The sequence below is a fragment of the Nansenia antarctica genome (genome assembly GCF_963989245.1).
Source record: "Nansenia antarctica genome assembly, chromosome: 6".
Lineage (NCBI taxonomy): Eukaryota > Metazoa > Chordata > Actinopteri > Argentiniformes > Microstomatidae > Nansenia > Nansenia antarctica.
In genome coordinates, this window is record NC_137676.1 from 24,508,738 (window position 1) to 24,528,703 (window position 19,966).

Here is a 19,966-nt window from a genome sequence, read left to right on the forward strand (position 1 = left end):
TGAACAGGTGGGTGGGGGGAATGCTCAGTTCTGGAGCATTGGGGGGGTCTCGGTTAGTTTGTTGAGAGACCCAGTTTGTTTGTTTGTTTTTCTTCGTTTTTCTCTTTTGACCTTCTTCTTTACATTATTGCACAATGATACAAGGAATTTACAAATGTATTGCTATCTATGACTGGTAAATTAGACATCAAGTTCACATCCTGGAACTGCAGAGGGCTACAAAAAATAAAAAAGGTAAAGCAGGTGATGGGGAGATTAAAAAGTATTAATTCCCAAATAATTTTTCTTCAAGAAACACATCTTTCAAAAGACAAAGACATTGGGATTAGGAGGAGGTGGCAGGGTAAGGTATTCTCAGCGCCCTTTAACACTCAAGCAAGAGGGGTCATGACTCTTGTACATAAATCTATTCCTCTTAATGTCACAAAGATAATTGCTGATACGGCAGGTAGATACCTAATAATTCAAGGCATGCTTCTGACAGAACTTCTCAACCTGGTCAACATTTATGCGCCAAATAATGATGACCCTGAATTTTTCAGTAATTTGTTTTTCACTCTATCAACCCTCAAAGGTCAATATATAATAGCAGGAGATTTCAACTGTACACTAGATCCCTCTAAAGATAGGTTAACACATATTGATAAGTCCCATAATAAAAGCAGAGGAATTATACATCAGTTTATCAAGACATTAAATCTTAGAGATATATGGAGAGACAGAAACCCTGAGGTATTATTCTATTCGTGTTTTTCCAGTACACATAAAACATACTCCCGAATTGATTATTTCTTAATTTCTGCAGGCCTGGTGTCTAGAATCAAGGAATGTAATTATGACAGTATTCTGATATCAGATCATGCCCCAAATAATTTGTGTTATGTAGACCCAGGCTTGAAAAAGGATCCACCAAAATGGAGATTGCAGCAAAGTTGGCTACGGGACCCAGATCTAATCTCTTTCCTTGAGGTACAAATTGATGTATTTTTCATAATCAACACAGATGAGACTTCTGCAAGCACCAGATGGGAAGCTTTTAAAGCTTACATTAGGGGCCAGATTATTAGTTTTACAAGTTCTAAATCTAAAAGAGCTAAACAAAAATTTACATTGTTAGAGTCAAAAATCAAAGTCTTGGAGAGAAATTATTATCAAAATCCCGATCCAAAAACTCACCAGGAATTGTTATTGTTGAGAACACAGTATAATGAAATGTCAACTGCAAAAGCTACAGATAATCTCTTAAAACTTAAACAAACTATATTTGACCAAGGGGAAAAATCAGGAAAAATCTTGGCATGGCGCTTAAAACAACTTCAAACCGAAAGAGCTATTACCAACCTCAAGACTCATAATGATGACTCTATTATAGATCCTATTAAAATTAATGAGGCATTTAGAGAATATTATGGAAAACTATATAGTTCCGAAAGAGCTCCAGAATTACCAGACCAAAAGCTATTCCTAAATAATATTGATATCCCTAGTATATCAGAGGAAGAAAGGATGGAACTGGGTGACGACTTATCCTTAGAAGACATCACTATGGCAATAAAGAGCATGAAATCTGGGAAGGTGGCAGGACCAGACGGCCTACCCATCGATTTGTATAAGAAATTTGAATCTAAATTAAGGAAACCTCTTCTTGAGATGTTTAATGAATCATTTCGGGAAGGGATCCTCCCTCCCTCCTTGAGAGGGGCTTTGATTACTCTCCTTCCTAAACCTGGAAAATCAAATGATAAATGCGAAAACATGAGGCCAATCAGCCTCCTCAACTCAGATTTAAAAGTACTCTGCAAAATTCTAGCAAAAAGATTAGAGATTATTCTACCAGATATCATAAAGGGAGACCAAAATGGGTTCATTGTGGGTCGTCAGGGATTTCATAACGTAAGAAGGGTTTTAAATATCTTACATTCCCAAAGAGAGTTACCAGATACAGCTTTCCTGTCATTGGATGCTGAGAAAGCATTTGACAGGGTGGAATGGGCATACCTGTTTGAGCTTCTCGAACGATTTGGGCTGGGAGAAAACTTTTGTAAATGGGTGAAATTATTATATAAAGAACCATATGCAGAAATAATTACTAACAACAATATATCTATGCCAATTAAAATCAACAGGGGATGCAGACAGGGGTGTCCATTGAGCCCTCTCATATTTACGATGGCAATTGAGCCCTTAGCAATTGCAATACGAAATCACACATCAATATCAGGCATACCTATAGGTCAACTTGAACATCGCATAGCTCTCTATGCGGATGACGTAATCCTGTTCCTTAAAAATCTGGGAGAATCGATCCCGGCTCTTATGGACCTCATTAAAAGATTCGGCAATATTTCTGGGTACAAAGTTAATAGCCATAAATCTGCCATATTACTGCTTAATTCGAATGAGAGAGAGAACCCACCCAATTATATTGGTCACTTTAAGTCAGTTGACAGCTTTACATATTTAGGAATACAAATTACTCACAGGTTAGAAGAAGTGGTACAGACTAATTATAGCCCTGTTGTAAATTCTATTTGCGAATCAATTGATAGATGGTCGTCTCTTCCTATTTCCCAGATAGGCAGAATTAATATATTGAAAATGAACACTCTCCCAAAGCTATTATATCTCTTTCAAAACATCCCCTTGCCGCCTCCCCCAAACTTATTTCCTAGACTAAGGACATTATTCACGAACTTTATATGGAAAAATAGACGCCCCAGACTTCGCCTGTCTCTTCTGTATTTACCTTATGACAGAGGTGGCCTACAATGCCCAAACATGTTGTGGTATTACTGGGCAACTCAAATCAGAACTATGAGGTTTTACTACTCGACAGAAGGACTACTTTCACCAGCATGGAAAGACATTGAGTGTAACTCTATAGGGCTCCAACTGCCGACATATATATACTCTGATAATCCGAAAAACCTTAAAAGGAAAACATCGAACCCTATATTGAGAAACATGATTTCTGTATGGTACGAGGTACAAAAATACTTGTCGGAAACACCTGTTCTCTCTCGCTATAGTCCCATTTGGGGCAATAATTACTTTGTGCCAGGTAGGGCAGACGGGGGCTTTAAATTATGGGCAGACAAAGGAATAACACAAATTAATGACATATTCGACTCAAAGGATGAGCATATGGAATCATTTGAAATTCTAGTAAACAAACATTCTATCCCTTGCAAGCATTTCTTTAAGTACTTACAGCTCAGGAACTTTATTTATTCTAATCAAAATCACTCCCTGGCCATACCCGCTCTATCCTCATTGGAGAAAGTTTTAATTAAAAATCCTTTCGGAAAGGGAATTATTTCGGATGTATATGATTTGTTGATTGCTAGATCACTAGAATCTTCAGAACCCAAATTGAAAGCATGGAGGAGTGACCTTCAAGAGGATATATCAGTGGAAAAATGGAACAAGGCATGCAAAAGAGCTCAAACCCAGACCGCTAACACTCGTTTAAAGCTTCTACAGTACAATTGGATAATGAGAGTATATATAACACCAGAAAAACTCAATAAATTTAACCCCAACATTCCAGACTTATGTAACAGGTGTAGAGAGGACAAGGGTACATTCTTTCATTGTATATGGGAATGTCCAAGAATTCAAGAATTCTGGGAAGAACTTGGAATAATAATACAGGACATTCTGTCAATTAAAATTACTGTTGAGCCTAAGCTGTTTATTCTTGGCATTTATCCAGAGGGACACAGGATGAAATGCAGTGAACAGATCTTTATGGATATGTGTATTTTACAGGCCAAAAGATCAATAGCACTAACGTGGAAAAGCACAGGTAAACCAAGTATTGTGCAATGGTTTAGGGAGATGTCTCGGTGTCTACCATTAGAGAAAATTTCATACACACTCAAAGACAGGCAGGAAAGATTCCAAAGTATTTGGGGCCCATTCATAAAATATCTGGAGGACAAGGACTTATCACACTGGATGGACGAACCTGGGCGTGAACAAATGTAAACTCTGCAATAAACCATTTGAACAGGTGTGTGAGTTGACCAGGAGTAGAGTAGGAGTTGGATATAATTAATGTATCTGTTGCAATGTACCCTTTTCTTTATTATATATATAATTATATTTTAATTTTTATTTTTTTTACAGTTTCATGTTTTTATTATTACCTTTATTTTATTTTTTCTCTCCCTTTTATTTTGTATGTGTATATATGAGCTCAGTTATATGATTGCCTCTCCATCAATGTACGTACTATATATAGGCCTACATGTGTATGGCAATTCTGGTGAGTTATCTGCTTGTATGTACAGTATATACATATATCATTATTACTAATTATTTATTTTCAAGATTTGTTTTATCTTTTTCAAAAAACTCAATAAATATATTGTTTAAAAAAAAAAAAGAGAAACAACACATACAAATACACTAAAACAAGCTGCAGTACAGAATACAGGTGCAAAACACACAAATCACAGGCACTCACAAACACACTATGAAGACTATAAACACACACTGTAAAGCACGGTGCTCCTCTCCACACAGCATTGTTGACACCCCAGCGCCGGGGGGGGGGGGGGAGGGGGTGATGGGATTGAGGGGGTGGATGGGTCCGAGGGAGGGAGGGGCCTGAGGGAGGGAGGGGCCTGAGGGTGGGAGGGGCCTGAGGGAGGGAGGGGCCTGAGGGGGAGGCGGGGTGGGGTGGGGGGGCTGAGAAGGTTCGGGGGGGGAGGCATATGGCGGCCCAGTACAGCCAGCTCTCTGGGCCAGGGGAGGCATGGAACCACACACACACACACACACACACAGAGAAACACACACACTAACAGAGAAACACACACACACACACACACACAGAGAAACACACACACTCACAGAGAGAAACACACACACACACACACACACACACACACACAGAAACACACACACACAGAAACACACACACACAGAAACACACGTACACAATTTCTCACCACCGTGTTTTCCCTCTCAACCCCGCCACTCCCCTCCCAAATGAACCCACCAGCATGGCTCTTACATCAACATGGTGGAACTGTGTTTTAACAGCTGCAGGTCATCGGCACTCAGAGTCTTAAAGTTAAAGGCATGCTGTCACTAGGTCAGGTGACCCCTGCTGATTGGCTGTCACTAGACCAGGTGACCCCTCCCGATTGGCTGTCACTAGGTCAGGTGACCCCTGCTGATTAGCTGTTACTAGACCAGGTGACCCCTGCCGATTGGCTGTCACTAGATCAGGTGACCCCTGCTGATTGGTGGTGTATCTCCAGTCAGCAAACTGGGAGGAGCCCTGGACTAGGAAGATCTTTCTCCTGGCTGAAAACAGAGTACAGAACACACACACACACACACACACACACACACACAATGGCATCCCAATGACAGCCGTCACAGTGTGTACGAGTGTGTGTGTGTGTGTGTGTGTGTGTGTGTGTGTGTGTGTGTGTGTGTGTGTGTGTTCAGTGGCGCCGGCAGCCGGAATCCTGTACGCACTGTGCGTACATTTTTTTTTAAAGGATTATTTTTTTCTGTAATAAAGGTGCTTAATAATTATATGTATTTTGTGTTGTGTTGAACTGGGTATATTTGCAACAGTGTTGCGGAAAATGAAGATTTCTGCCGAATGCTGCTAACACTGGAACCACGTTATGAAACACCAGTAGCAATCACGAGTTGTTCAACTGGTAGTGCTACATTGTTTTTGTCCATCTTGATGGGTCTGACGTCTCGGAGCACCGGTAGCTAGGAAGTTGGTTACTAGGGAAGGTACACGCGTACCTACTCTCCTCGTCCTGATTGGTCAGCTGTCAGAAAGGCGCTTGACATCACACAGCGCCTTTCTGAAAAGTTAAAAGGCAGCTGCGCTTTTCACACGCTTTTTAAAAGGCGGACGCTTTTTCCCTTTTCCCATAGCATAGGGTTGTATGTAAAAAGGCGCTGAAGGCCACGCTTTTTTCTTAAAAAATAAGTCAAGTGTGAACACCCCCTAATAAACTCTTTCACGTTGCGTTCAGCCAATCACTCATTAGTGTGTTGTTTGTAAACATAAAGGCCAATGATTGATGCTTACGTCACTGTCATTTGATTTGACTTGTCACTCATTTCTGGCGCTAAAATTATTTTCAACTAGCTCAACTAGCTTCCTAATTAGCTGTCTAGTGTCTGATTTGATGTGAAAATGTCCAAAAGACAGTTGAGCCTTCTTCAGGCATTTGGGAGAGGGAAGAAAATAAAAAAATGCGAAGAGAACAACACCAGCGAAGGCGCCAGCAGCAGTCAGCTACATGGTGACGAGCCCCCTACGGTAGCTAGCTGTGTAGCTAGGCCGAGCCCCGAGGACACACAGCAGCAGAGGTATGAGGTTGTATGTGCTGGCTCTGAAGATGACATTGGCTGTGTCATTGGTGAACTGAAAACGACATCAGACTCTGTAAAACTGAAAATGTTACAGACGAGATTCAAGCCTCCCAGAGGTTGGATACCCCCAAGTAGGGTAATATGTGGGAAGCAACGGAAAATACCGGAGGATGAGAGCATTTACCCCACTCTGCGTTACAGTAAAAGCGTTGATGGTGTTTTTTGTGTAGCTTGCATGCTTTTCTCATCAGGAGACATGATTCTGAGAACGATGCCACTTACTGACTGGAGTAATGCAAAGAAAATAGTTTCAAGACACTTGTCAACTCCAGCTCACATTAGTGCCCAACTGCGAGCAGGTGAATTTGTTGATGTTGCTTCGGGAAAGAGCCAGTCTATCTATTCCAAATTAGATCGCTCACACCAACAAGCAGTAGAGCGAAAACATGGACTGAAAGCAGTACTATATACGGTGCTGTATATGGATCGCAAGTGTCCAAAATGTGTAGTTTGTTCACATATCTTTGTTTTTCTTCTTTTGAGAGGTGATCTAAATAATTGTTGCTTGAAACAGGTGGTTAATGACAGGTCAGTGCTGCAGTTCTACGGAGTTTCCACTATGTTTTGGCCGCCAGGGCTCTGTGCCAGTCACGTGACTGAAAACTATGAATAGGTGATACAATCATCCAACCTATGTATATTGTAGGCTAGTCTGCGCTATTTCTGCAAAGTTTTTTACGTTTCTGTGCGTACTATGAAATCGAATCCTGCCGGCGCCACTGTGTGTGTTTGTGTGTGTAATTAACCTGGTATATTACCTCCATAACGAGATTCTCCTTCTATTCTAGTGAGACAGACAGACTGAGGAGGAAGGCCTCTCCACCCCCCCCCCCCCACACACACACACACACACACACTCTTCAAATGAATGTGCAATAACACTATGTGCAATATGACAACCCTAGTCGTCTATCTGTACAGTATAGTATAGTGGATAGTGTACATAGCCTTTATTTATGTAAACCAGCTCCTTCCCTTCTTGTGTTTTTGTTTTGTTTTTTTTCTTTCCTAGCACCGGGGGAGCCACCCCTCCTAAATTTCGTTGTTTGGTACCTGTACTATAGCAATGACAATAAAGACCATTCATTCATTCATTCATTCATTCATTCATTCATTCATTCATTCATTCTGCCTCTCTGTCATGGATTATTCACCATGAAGCAAACAGTGTGTGTGTGTGTGTGCGTGTGTGTGTGTGTGTGTGCGTCTATGCATCTGTGTGTGTGTGTGTGTGTGTGTGTGTGTGTGTGTGTGTGTGTGTGTGTGTGTGTGTTTGAGGCTATTGAACATAAGCTTTGTCAGGTTTCATGGTTTAAAAAGGATGTTTATGTTTCTCTGGTGTATGTGTGTGTGTGTACGTGTGTGCGTGCGTGTGTGTGTGTGTGTGTGTGTGTGTGTGTGTGTGTGTGTGTGTGTGTGTGTGTGTGTGTGTGTGTGTGTGATGGAGTGTGTAGGTGTCAGTCCTGGTCATGTTGTTATAGAACCTCTGGGTCATGTAGTCATGTTGTTATAGAACCTCTGGGTCATGTAGGGTCATGTTGTCATAGAACCTCTGGGTCATGTAGTCATGTTGTTATAGAACCTCTGGGTCATGTAGGGTCATGTTGTCATAGAACCTCTGGGTCATGTAGTCATGTTGTTATAGAACCTCTGGGTCATGTAGTCATGTTGTTATAGAACCTCTGGGTCATGTAGTCATGTTGTTATAGAACCTCTGGGTCATGTAGGGTTAGGGGTTATAGAACCTCTGGGTCATGTAGGGTTAGGGGTTATAGAACCTCTGGGTCATGTAGGGTTAGGGGTTATAGAACCTCTGGGTCATGTAGGGTTAGGGGTTATAGAACCTCTGGGTCATGTAGGGTTAGGGGTTATAGAACCTCTGGGTCATGTAGGGTTAGGGGTTATAGAACCTCTGGGTCGTGTAGGGTTAGGGTCTCACTGCTCTTCTCCCTGTCCGTTCAATAATGACCCCCCCCCCCCCCCCACACACACACACACACACCCACACACACACACACACACACACACACACACACACACACACCCTGTCTACAGACACACACACACACACACACACACATTTTAAATGCTTTATTTATGTCCACATACATGTACAATTCTAAAGGACATAAATACTAACAGTGCATTTTGATATCATGGAAACAATCTGTTACAGTAATGCTGAGCCAACAACCAGTTCTGCCACACACAGGATGTTATTCACACCAGATGATACCAGTGGGTTGACAGATACAGTATCAATACTGTAAAAGAGACAGTATCCAGCTTATGGGTATAGGAAGCACCGCCTTCTCCATATTGAGCGGCTACCAATAACAGCGGATACTGAGCAATATTTTGCTAACTGATTGGCCCTTCTCTTAGGTAGACCAGCCATTTGAAGGCCTCTAACAACAGACTTATGAACATGGCCCAGACTGCCAAATATGAAAACTAAAAGTTGACATCTGTAGCCCAGTTGTGATATGGCCTGCTCCAGCTGTTGGTATTTTAAGATTTTGGTTAAAAAGGCTTCCTCTAGGCTATGGTCAAAGGTGCAGCCAACTTCTAGAATAAGCACCTCTCTGTGATTTTCATTGACAATTACAACATCAGGGGTGTTTGCTGAAATATTAGAGAACACTCCTAATGACTCTTCGTCACTACACAAACCGAACATGCTGGGCTTTACAGTGGAGTGCTTGTACAGCGTTGCGGCAGGCCTGAATATGGAAAAGACACCCTCTGAAATCAGATCCACAATTCGATCATGCCTACATATGTAGAGCCCTTTATAAGCATGACAACCATTTAAGATGTGGGGCATGGTTTCAGTTATCTGCTGGTGACTGTGATGTATGCAGTGTGGGCTATGACTGTCAGGAAGCCAGATGGAGAGGTTAAGCTTCGTTGGTAAAACCTGCAGCCTAGCTTTTAAAGTGAAGGTGACAATACACTCGTCAAGAGTTACACTTTTGAACACTGCGTGAGAGACAGAGTGATCAGCAGCAGGGAGACATGCCAGCTTCCCTTGCAATTTCAGTTCAGTCCAGTGCTGTCGTTGTCTTTGTCGTAGCGCCATCATGAGGTGTCCCCAGGTATTGACTGGTGGGAGAAGATGATCTGTCCCACAGATGTTAATGGTTGCCCTCACTGAGATGCTGGGGTCAGTGATGATCTCCTCAGAGACAGCCACCGCCACTGAGTTCGACCCCACCCACTCCAGGGCCACGTTATTCCAGCCGCAGAGATCGTTGAGGTCAGGCCAGTCAGACCACACTCCGAATCCTGGGGAGTGAGCGTCCAACTTTCCACTGGCTTTCCTCTTAAATCCCAGGAAACTAGACTCTGATGGATGCGCCAAGGGGACCTTGCGTCTCCGTAAGTCCAAGAACAGTGAGGCTCTAGCCATCTCCCTCACATACTGGTCGTCACTGTTCAGCATGTTCAGGAGATGGCTGAGTCTGGTGGCAAAATAAGTCCACTCAAAGTTAGGAACTCCGAGTCCGCCCTCCTGTTTGCTGTGGAATATGATGTCACGTGTGGTATGAGTGTTCAGTCCAGTCCATTTTCTAAACAAAAGTACGGTCTTATTGTTCATTTCACGTAGAGACTTACGTGGAATGTGTACATTAGAAAACAGATGCTGAACCTTGTCTGACTGCTTCTAGTTTCATGATGAGTGGCAGGGGTGATGCATCTATCAAATCAAGCCTGGTGGAGTACTCAGAAATTATGTCTGCAACTTGATCTTTCCACTCTCCTGCCACGTTGAATTTATGACCCAGATATGTATATGTTTCATGCAATGAATAAGCTCTGCGTGTAGGGCTGCAACAACGAATCGATGAAATCGATAAAAATCTATAATGAAATTCGTTGGCGACGAATTCCATTATCGATTCGTCGGGTCTTGTTCCATAACAAACCTACTTCCTGTTGACGCACGCCACGCTGTCTTGCATCGCGAATCATAGCGAATCATAGCGCTACCTATGGCCAGAAAGGGCAGAACCTATCACTGGAACCGGAAAAGTGGGAAAATCCGGTAGCTACACCGGCGCGGTGGCTACATTTAAATCATGCTACTCAAAAGCCTTGAGAGTGAAGCTGTCTGCTGTCTGCTGTCAGGACATGCTAGTGAGTTAGCTAGCAGGGTTAGCTCGCTGCTGCCGCTAGCTGACTGTCACTGCGGGAGCATGCCTATGTTCCCCGGGTCCTATGTTCCCCGGGTCCTATGTTCCCCGGTTCCCCACTTCCGAAAAAGGGTTCTATGTTCCCCGCTTCCGAAAAAGGGTTCTATGTTCCCCGCTTCCGAAAAAGGGTCCTATGTTCCCCGCCTGCCGTTGTGTCAAGCGACCTCATGTGTCGTTATGTGGTACTGCATGAGAGTTTGACTCTTTTTTTTTTTTTTTTTTTTTGGGGGGGGGGGGGGTCTTAAGATGACTTGGAAATAATGAAGAACACAATGAATGTCATAGTATTGTCTCAGCATTTTATATAACTCCCTAGATAGATCATTTTCGAGATGGAATTGAAAATCTTATATTCCTAAAAGAACACCAGTGATATATATATATATACACAGTATTAAATATTTTTTCTATATTTTTGACAAACGAAATCAAATAAATACAGTAGAGATAACAAAATACATTAGAGATAACAAAAAAAAAACTATGTTTGTGCAAACATGGTGTTTGTTTCCAAGACCAAGCATCAAAATGCCAACCTATGGGACAATACTGTACATCCCATTGGCAGGACGTCACGTAACAGCGCAGTGTGTCTCTAGGTTACAGTGTCACATATCCCATAATATAATCCCTAAGTAACTAGCCAGTTTCCGTAGCACAGTGAGTGACGTCTTCGAAGTCTAAAACCCTGCTGTGCGGTTTTGAGCGACATTGAAAAATATGCTTTTCGTATTATATCTCGTTAACGGTACATGACTATGACTCCATTCAAAGTTCAGTTTGTTAAGCATGCTATTGTGATCATGGAGACATTTAGTTTGGAATTATAACCCATTGTGACCCTGAGATATTCGTCCATAAGCGACGCCCCCCCCCCCTGCTGTGCGGTTTTGAGCGACATTGAAAAATATGCTTTTCGTATTATATCTCGTTAACGGTACATGACTATGACTCCATTCAAAGTTCAGTTTGCTTAGCATGCTATTGTGATCATGGAGACATTTAGTTTGGAATTATAACCCATTGTGACCCTGAGATATTTGTCCATAAGCGACGGCCCCCCCCCTGCTGTGCGGTTTTGAGCGACATTGAAAAATATGCTTTTCGTATTATATCTCGTTAACGGTACATGACTATGACTCCATTCAAAGTTCAGTTTGTTTAGCATGCTATTGTGATCATGGAGACATTTAGTTTGGAATTATAACCCATTGTGACCCTGAGATATTCGTCCATAAGCGACGCCCCCCCCCCCTGCTGTGCGGTTTTGAGAGACATTGAAAAATATGCTTTTCGTATTATATCTCGTTAACGGTACATGACTATGACTCCATTCAAAGTTCAGTTTGTTTAGCATGCTATTGTTATCATGGGAACATTTAGTTTGGAATTATAACCCATTGTGACGCTGAGATATTCGTCCATAAGCGACGGGTCCCCCCCCCCCCTGATGAGCGTTTTACGAGGTACCATAAATATGCTTTTCGTATTCTATCTCGTTAAAGGTACATGACTGAGACTCCATTCAATTTTTAGAGTGTTCAGCATGCTATTGTGATCATGGAGATCATTTACAACGAGGTATGACTTGTAAGGATCATGCATTTGTGGATATGAGCAACACAGCTAAACGTGTGGGTAGCGGCCCAAAATTTGAAATTGTATGCATGGATTAAAGAAAGTGCATCATGGATACAACTGTGACAAAACAAAGAGTTTCCTCAGGTGTTTTTATTCAAACAATATATCCAGACAGTAGCAATCGATGGCCAATATCAGGCCTTAAACAAAGTGATAATGAACATTATAACATGAATACAAAGACATATTGTAGATCAACTAAAAAGTCTGAATAGAGCAGATTAATGTATGAATAGAGCAGATTAATGTATGAATAGAGCAGATTAATGTATGAATAGAGCAGATTAATGTATGAATAGAGCAGATTAATGTCTGAATAGAGCAGATTAATGTCTGAATAGAGCAGATTAATGTATGAATAGAGCAGATTAATGTCTGAATAGAGCAGATTAATGTCTGAATAGAGCAGATTAATGTCTGAATAGAGCAGATTAATGTCTGAATAGAGCAGATTAATGTATGAATAGAGCAGATTAATGTATGAATAGAGCAGATTAATGTCTGAATAGAGCAGATTAATGTCTGAATAGAGCAGATTAATGTCTGAATATAGCAGATTAATGTCTGAATAGAGCAGATTAATGTCTGAATAGAGCAGATTAATTTATGAATAGAGCAGATTAATGTATGAATAGAGCAGATTAATGTCTGAATAGAGCAGATTAATGTCTGAATAGAGCAGATTAATGTATGAATAGAGCAGATTAATGTCTGAATAGAGCAGATTAATGTATGAATAGAGCAGATTAATGTCTGAATAGAGCAGATTAATGTATGAATAGAGCAGATTAATGTATACATAGAGCAGATTAATGTATGAATAGAGCAGATTAATGTATGAATAGAGCAGATTAATGTATGAATAGAGCATATTAAGCATATGTATTGGAATTATAACCCATTGTGACGCGGAGATATTCGGCCGTAAGAGACGCCCCCCCCCCCCCCCCACCGCTGCTGCTCAGAGAACCGCTTCCTGGATGAAACTCCCGCTGACAGCGGGGCGAGAGAATATTTCTACCCGGGAATTCGCTCCTTGCTGTGTCGACGGTGATAGGAGTGTAGGATCGACACCATTCAAATGGTTTTGGATTCCCTGTCCTCTCCCCTATCCGGACACGTTTTAATTGTTATCCTAACCCACGGTAAATCACAGTTATTAATTATTCCATTTTGAATTGCACTTGCATTAATTAGTTAGGCCACATTTAGGGTTAGGGTTAAGGTTAGGGTTAGGGTTAGGGTTAGGGTAACCATAGGGTTTCCAATTCAAAATGGAATAATCCAGAGAGAAGCCCCGACAGGCGCACATAACAGGTGCACCCCTGTGCTATCAGAACGAGCTACCCCAATGTCACGTCGGAATTCGACGTTTGGATGCAAATGTCACGTCGGAATTCGACGTTTGGATGCAAATGTCACGTCAGAATTCGACGTTTGTCCATCAACGTCGAATTCTGACGTCTGCCGTGTGAGACCAGGCTGATTAGAGTTAGTAGATTTGTGACAGCCCCCCAGTGTGTCTGAATTGGAGTCCTAGTATACTGTACTTCCAAATGGTTTAGCATGGGGGGTCAGGTTCAGTACTAGATTTGGGCCGAGGTCCAATAGTGTCCTACCTACAAAAGGTTTTGTACATATAATCATTTTGTTCATATAATAATGTTGTACACATAGTAATCCACAGTATGATTATGTATTTGTGTATGTTGTTTAAAAAAATAAAAAAATAAAAAATAAACAGTATAATAATGTATTTGTGTATGTTGTTTAAAAAACAAAACAAAAAAAAAACATGCAGTACTACATAACGACACCTGGGGTCGCTTGACACAACGGCAGGCGGGGAATATACGGAAGCGGGGAACATAGAACCCTTTTTCGGAAGCGGGGAACATAGAACCCTTTTTAGGAACTTTTCGGAAGAGGGGAACATAGAACCCTTTTTTTTTTTTTTGCTAAGAAACCGGGGAACATAGGACCCGGGGAACATAGGACCCGGGGAACATAGGGATGACCCCGTCACTGCGCTGCTCGTCCAGCTATAGTCTGCTTAGCTGTGCTGAGAACCAGAGCACTAACTATGTTTCTATAGAGGAGGGTTACAGCTAACTTCCTATTGTTTTATTATATAAGTCCTGCTGGGCTCAGCCCTTCCATGGTCTCCTGCTCTCCATGCAAATGCGTTTGTGTGAGTTCTGGCGAAGCGTCAGCTAAATGACTGTAATGTAATGCGATAGCCAGTGAGTGTTTGCTCGCATTCATGAATTCAATATTGCATGACAAGTGTATTTAGCTAGCTGGCTAACGTCAGTGGTAGAGCAGAGGTGATAAGCTAAAGGCTAGCTAGTGGTAGCCTACCAAGCTACCCGTGAGTTAGAGTGAGGCACTGACTGTAGCCTAGCCTATTGTATGGAGTGAGAGGACACATGGAGCATATCTGTTATATAAAAACATTAGTGTCTTGTCTGTAGCCTATATTGCACTTTGGGTTACTGACCTTTACATTAAGCAAAGTTATTACCTAAAACAATGCATGTATTGAGCTAGAGTTCAACTACTTTATTGAAACAATCTACCGCCATAGTCCATGGCCTGTTGTTAAACCTATTTGATGTAGCAAAGTCTTTTTTATTTATATTCTTTTTTATTTTTTATTAATACTTATTCATTTTGCACATGTATATGTATAGGCCTGGCTGATTTAGAAAACATAAAATAAAATGTGCTAAATATTTTTCCCCCAATTAATCGATTAATCTGAAAAATAATCGGCAGATTAATCGATTATCAAAATAATCGTTAGTTGCAGCCCTATCTGAGTGGTTGGTTATTGATTTTGAATACAGGTGTGGTATCTGATTTAGATCGGTACCAACGGTTTCCCCCGCTCCGTCTTTCTTAAAACACTGCACATTTGGAATATTTAACCTCTAATCCAGACCAGTCCAAAAAGGAGTCCGTTCTGGAGAGCATGGTGTTGATAACTTCCTCCTGCCTGGAGGCTATGACCACATCATATGCATACCCCTGGACAGGGTTAGGGGAAATTATATTTGGGGGAGCACAGTTACAAAGCCACTTTAACACACACCCACACCTACACACACACCCACCCACACCCACACACACACACACACACACACACACACACACACACACCCTGTCTACAGACACACACACACACACCCCTCCTGGTCTGGTTGCTCATGTATGGATAATTGGCTGATACATTTGTGACACTGTAGGGTGTTCACACAGATAACTTTAGATTACAAGAAATGCCAAAAACAATGGTCCAAACCCCATGGTTCTATCATGTATGGATCAAAAGTTATCAAGGTTTATCTCTTTACATACACATGGCAATTACTGGAATTTATCTCAATAGAATCTATACCTAACAAGTGGTCACTGCTATGCATAAATGGAACACAAATCATGAAATTCTACTTCATCTTTTAAACTATTCATTTTTATTACACTATATATCATTATTTTCAGAATTTTAAGACCAATATTAATAGCAAATGGGAATATTGATCACGCAATTCATAGTGAGCTAGCTGACGTTACAAGTTAGCCAGACCATTCACACAAACAGCGTCTAGCGGGCGAGAGTAGACGGGGGCTCCGCTAGAAGTTACAACCAGAGCTTGAGGAGGCGACATTTTCTAATCAAAAGCTGCTGGCTACAAGACAAACATGCATCTATTTATTTTTAGATAGAAAAAAAGTTGAATTTAATAGAAAACCATCCGCAAAGACGATCAGATTTCGATAACGATGTGTATCTTTCAAGTGTCTCCTTAAAATCGCCATAGGAAAATGATGTGAGGAAAATTGCGGGTACACCAATAGGAAGTCAAGATGCCTTAGATACAGATATAGAGATGCTCCGATCAGGGTTTTTGGTGCCGATCACCGATCACCGATCACTGGAACCAGTGATCTGCCGATCCGATATCACCGATCACCGATCACAGCGTCGAAAATGGCAATTGAAGCTTTTTTTTTTTTTTTTCTTCTTTCCTAGCACCAGGGGAGCCACCCCTCCTAAATTTCGTTGTTTGGTACCTGTACTATAGCAATGACAATAAAGACCATTCATTCATTCATTCATTCATTCATTCTATTTATTGTGTAGCATTAATTATGTTTTTAATTATTCTTAACACCATTGATATTGTATATTAAGTATTCAAATGAAATTAGGAGATGAGAAAGTATCATGAATTGACAACCATCTGTTTTATTGAATTCACAACCACCTGTAGCTTACTTCAGGAACATACAAATCATAATAAATAAAATGTGAAAATAAAAATCATAATAAATAAAATGTACACTGTCACATGACATCAAATGTGCAACATTCCACTCGAATGAGAGGAACTAGGGGCTCTTAGAGAACTTGGAGCTTATACTGTAGCTTTCCTGAGGAACAATAAACAATAAACATTTCCCGAGGAACAATAAACATACTGTCGTGTATTTCTCTTATTGGTTACGAATCAAAGAACAGTTATTGAGTTTAAGATGATTTAATTAAAGTACAGAAACAGGGTATACGTATACCAACAGCTGGAGCCTTGTGTCTGTCCTCCTCTGCTGGGATCCGCTGGTCAAGAGCCCCCCCCTTGGGTCTCAACCCTATCCATCAACAATATGCAAATACAGTCACAGGTCATAGCCTATCACCTTATCCAGATGGCCATGAGGGCCGTCCCCTGTGATGTCACTGTGATGTCACCCTTCCGGGTGCCCGCTGGTGCAAACATGAAGGCTACAGAATAGCATGACCCCCTATCATACTATCTATGCATGTGTGTGGAAATATACGACACATCCCCCCTCGGACCACCCAGAGGGTGTTCCGAAACTAAACGACCATAAAACAAAAACAAAAACACAAAACCCCACATAAGAAACCAAAGAAAAAAATAAAAAAAATAAAAATAAAATAATAATATTAATAATATTAATATTTTTTTTTTTTTTTTAAATAAACAACAACAAACAGAAAAACTACACCAACACACATCACAAGAAGCACAATAACACAGACCAACCCAGCACCAGTACCAGCAACCAAATACAAAACAATCAACAATAAAAAAGAATCCTAAAAATAACAATCACAATTAAACTAAACACAGTTCATCATGCACAAATCAATACAGAAACTTCCAACGACCGATGTTTTCTTTGTCCTTGAAGCTTCAGGGTCAGAGGTTGCTAGCACTTGTACCCAGTTGGAGAACAGCCTTTACCGCTGTCTCAGATTGATAACACTTTCATAGTCAGGAGCTTCCATTTTCTTCGTTGCGTTAGGAACAGAACCTCTTTCCTATCTTTGCATAACCACTACATCACTTCTCAACTGACATCAATCACATACGATATAGAAATAAACAAACAATACACAAATAATGACATTCAGTTATCATAACACATAATTCCCCAACAGTAAGCACAGGACAAAGGGAATGCATTAATGCATAGATCTTCACCTCAGGTGAGGACTAGTCTTCTGAAAAGTTCATTAACGTGGACTGAGTGACTGATTTTCCAAAAACAGTCAATGAGGCCCTGCCTCCTAAGAAAGTCAAAAATCATGTCTGCTATAATAGGTGCTCCTATCTTAGCAAAATAAGTTTCCCATGCCCCTAAGACCGTTTCCAGCCATGCTATCATCTGCTGTCCATTCCCGTCGTTCCCTTTGATCTGCTGCTTCACTACCCTATTCATAGTCTTTAATCTTTTCCTAACTGGTCGTCGTCCGTCAGTGTCATTGAGGTTCAGGCAGCCGCCTGGTCCCCTCCCACGCTGATCAAGGTCTGGGGAGTCGCCCTCAGCATCATCTGAAGCATGATGCAGGCACTCGCCAGCATCCCCAGTAGCACAGGTGTCCAGGCTTTGGACACTCCCAGGCTGGACCTCCAGACTGTCAACACTCTCTGCTTCGTTGGTTTCTGGTTCATTGGCATCTGGACAGCTTTCCACTGTCCCCTCGGTTTCAGGCACTGCCGGTAATGTCACTGGCTGTAACACTGGCATTGCCACTGGCTCTGGCAACACCACAGCATCTCGTCGTAGCTCCTCCTTCTCAGGTTCTCTGGGGACCTCGGCACCTGTTGGCACAACATCCTGCCTACTCTGTACATCCACCCCCCTGTCCACCACCCGTGGCCCTATTGGGGTAGGGATATGCCCAGACACCACTGGTGTACCCACTCTGGTGTTGTTTCTCCAGCAGACCCCACATTGACCCAAAGCATGGTCAATCTGTTCCATCAAATATGGACTCCAAAACCCATATTCCTTGGTGATCTTGCGTCTTACCTCCCCCCTAGCCACATGTGCTAATCCATGAGCTTCCTGTATTAACATGCCTAATAAATCTGAGGGTGCTACAACCAACCCCTCATGATTCCTCCATAGACCTGTGTCATCCTGACTTGCCCCCCTTGCTAGCCAAACGTTCTTGTCTAACGTAGTTACTCTACTCTGTAACATCAATAAATCCTCAAGTGTGACCATGCCCTGTAACTGCTTTTCATGTGTGACCAGAAGACCTTTACCTGCCTTGTCTGCTCCTGTAATGGCTTTGGCTGCATCTTCTGCAGCCCTGTTACCTTGTGTGACATGTGATGAGTCAGACCTGTGTGTGGCACACTTCACTATGGCTAATTCCTTTGGCTTCATCATGGCTTGTAACAGCTTCATGATCTGTGCGTGATGCTGTATAGGCGTACCATCAGTTCTCTTAAAACCCCGCCCCCTCCATACAGCTCCATTAAAATGACAAACATTATGTGCATAGGCAGAGTCGGTGTACACTGTCACTCTCCGTCCGGTTCCCAAGTTGCATGCTTCTGTGAGGGCAATCAATTCAGCCAACTGAGCCGAGCAAGGCTGAGGAACTGCCTCAGCCTGTTCTACAATAAACTTTGAATTCTGTGCTTTAACTAAGGAATACCCAGCGCACAACGTTTCTCCTACCCCGTAACAAGACCCATCAACCCAATATTCTATATCAGCTCCCTTTAAAGGCAAAGCTTGTAGGTCTGTTCTATGCTTAATCACTCTGGCTGTCGATGGAATCTGAACACCGGATGGCACCGTCACCTGACAGCCGTCAGGTGTGCATTTTACTGTACAGTTCAATTGGCATAGAGCATCTCTCCCTAGCAGCCCTGTTGGCGTGTGTTCTGACACAAGTGTTGACAGAGTTGCTCTCTGTCCCTTGTACTCTAAGTCTACAAGCTCAGTTGTAGGAATCAGCTGTTTAATTCCCTCAAATCCGATTGCCTTCACATATTCTCTAGACATAGGGAGGTGCGTGGCGCCTTTAGGCTTCTTTGTCACCACCAGCTGGCACCTCCCACTCGGATCTTCCGGGCACCCCTATAGGCCAGCTGCTGGGCCTCCGTAAGGGTTCATCACTCCTGGAGCAGGTATAGTAGGAGGCCAATATCCTCCTCCTTGGCTCCCCCCTGCGCCCCCCTGGGGCCTGTTGCAGCAGGTACAGGCTAGATGTCCATTCTGGTCGCATTGGTAACACGGTTCTAGCATCTTCTTCCCTGCTTCTGTCCATCCCCCTGGTGGTGGTCCTTGGCCAGGCTGGTTGTACATCTGGTATGGAACCGCTTGCACCCCTGGTGGCCCTTGTGGGTATGGATACCCCCCTTGTGGCCCCTGTGGGT

The 19,966-nt window shown here is 42.2% G+C and overlaps 1 protein-coding gene across 2 annotated transcripts in view; it reads left to right on the forward strand.

Moving 5' to 3' along the window:
• The window catches only part of nkain2 (sodium/potassium transporting ATPase interacting 2), a gene marked incomplete at both ends in the record, with an annotated part of 482,660 nt that overhangs the window by 139,482 nt on the left and 323,212 nt on the right, over positions 1–19,966 (forward strand). The gene's annotated exons all lie outside the window — the stretch shown is intronic.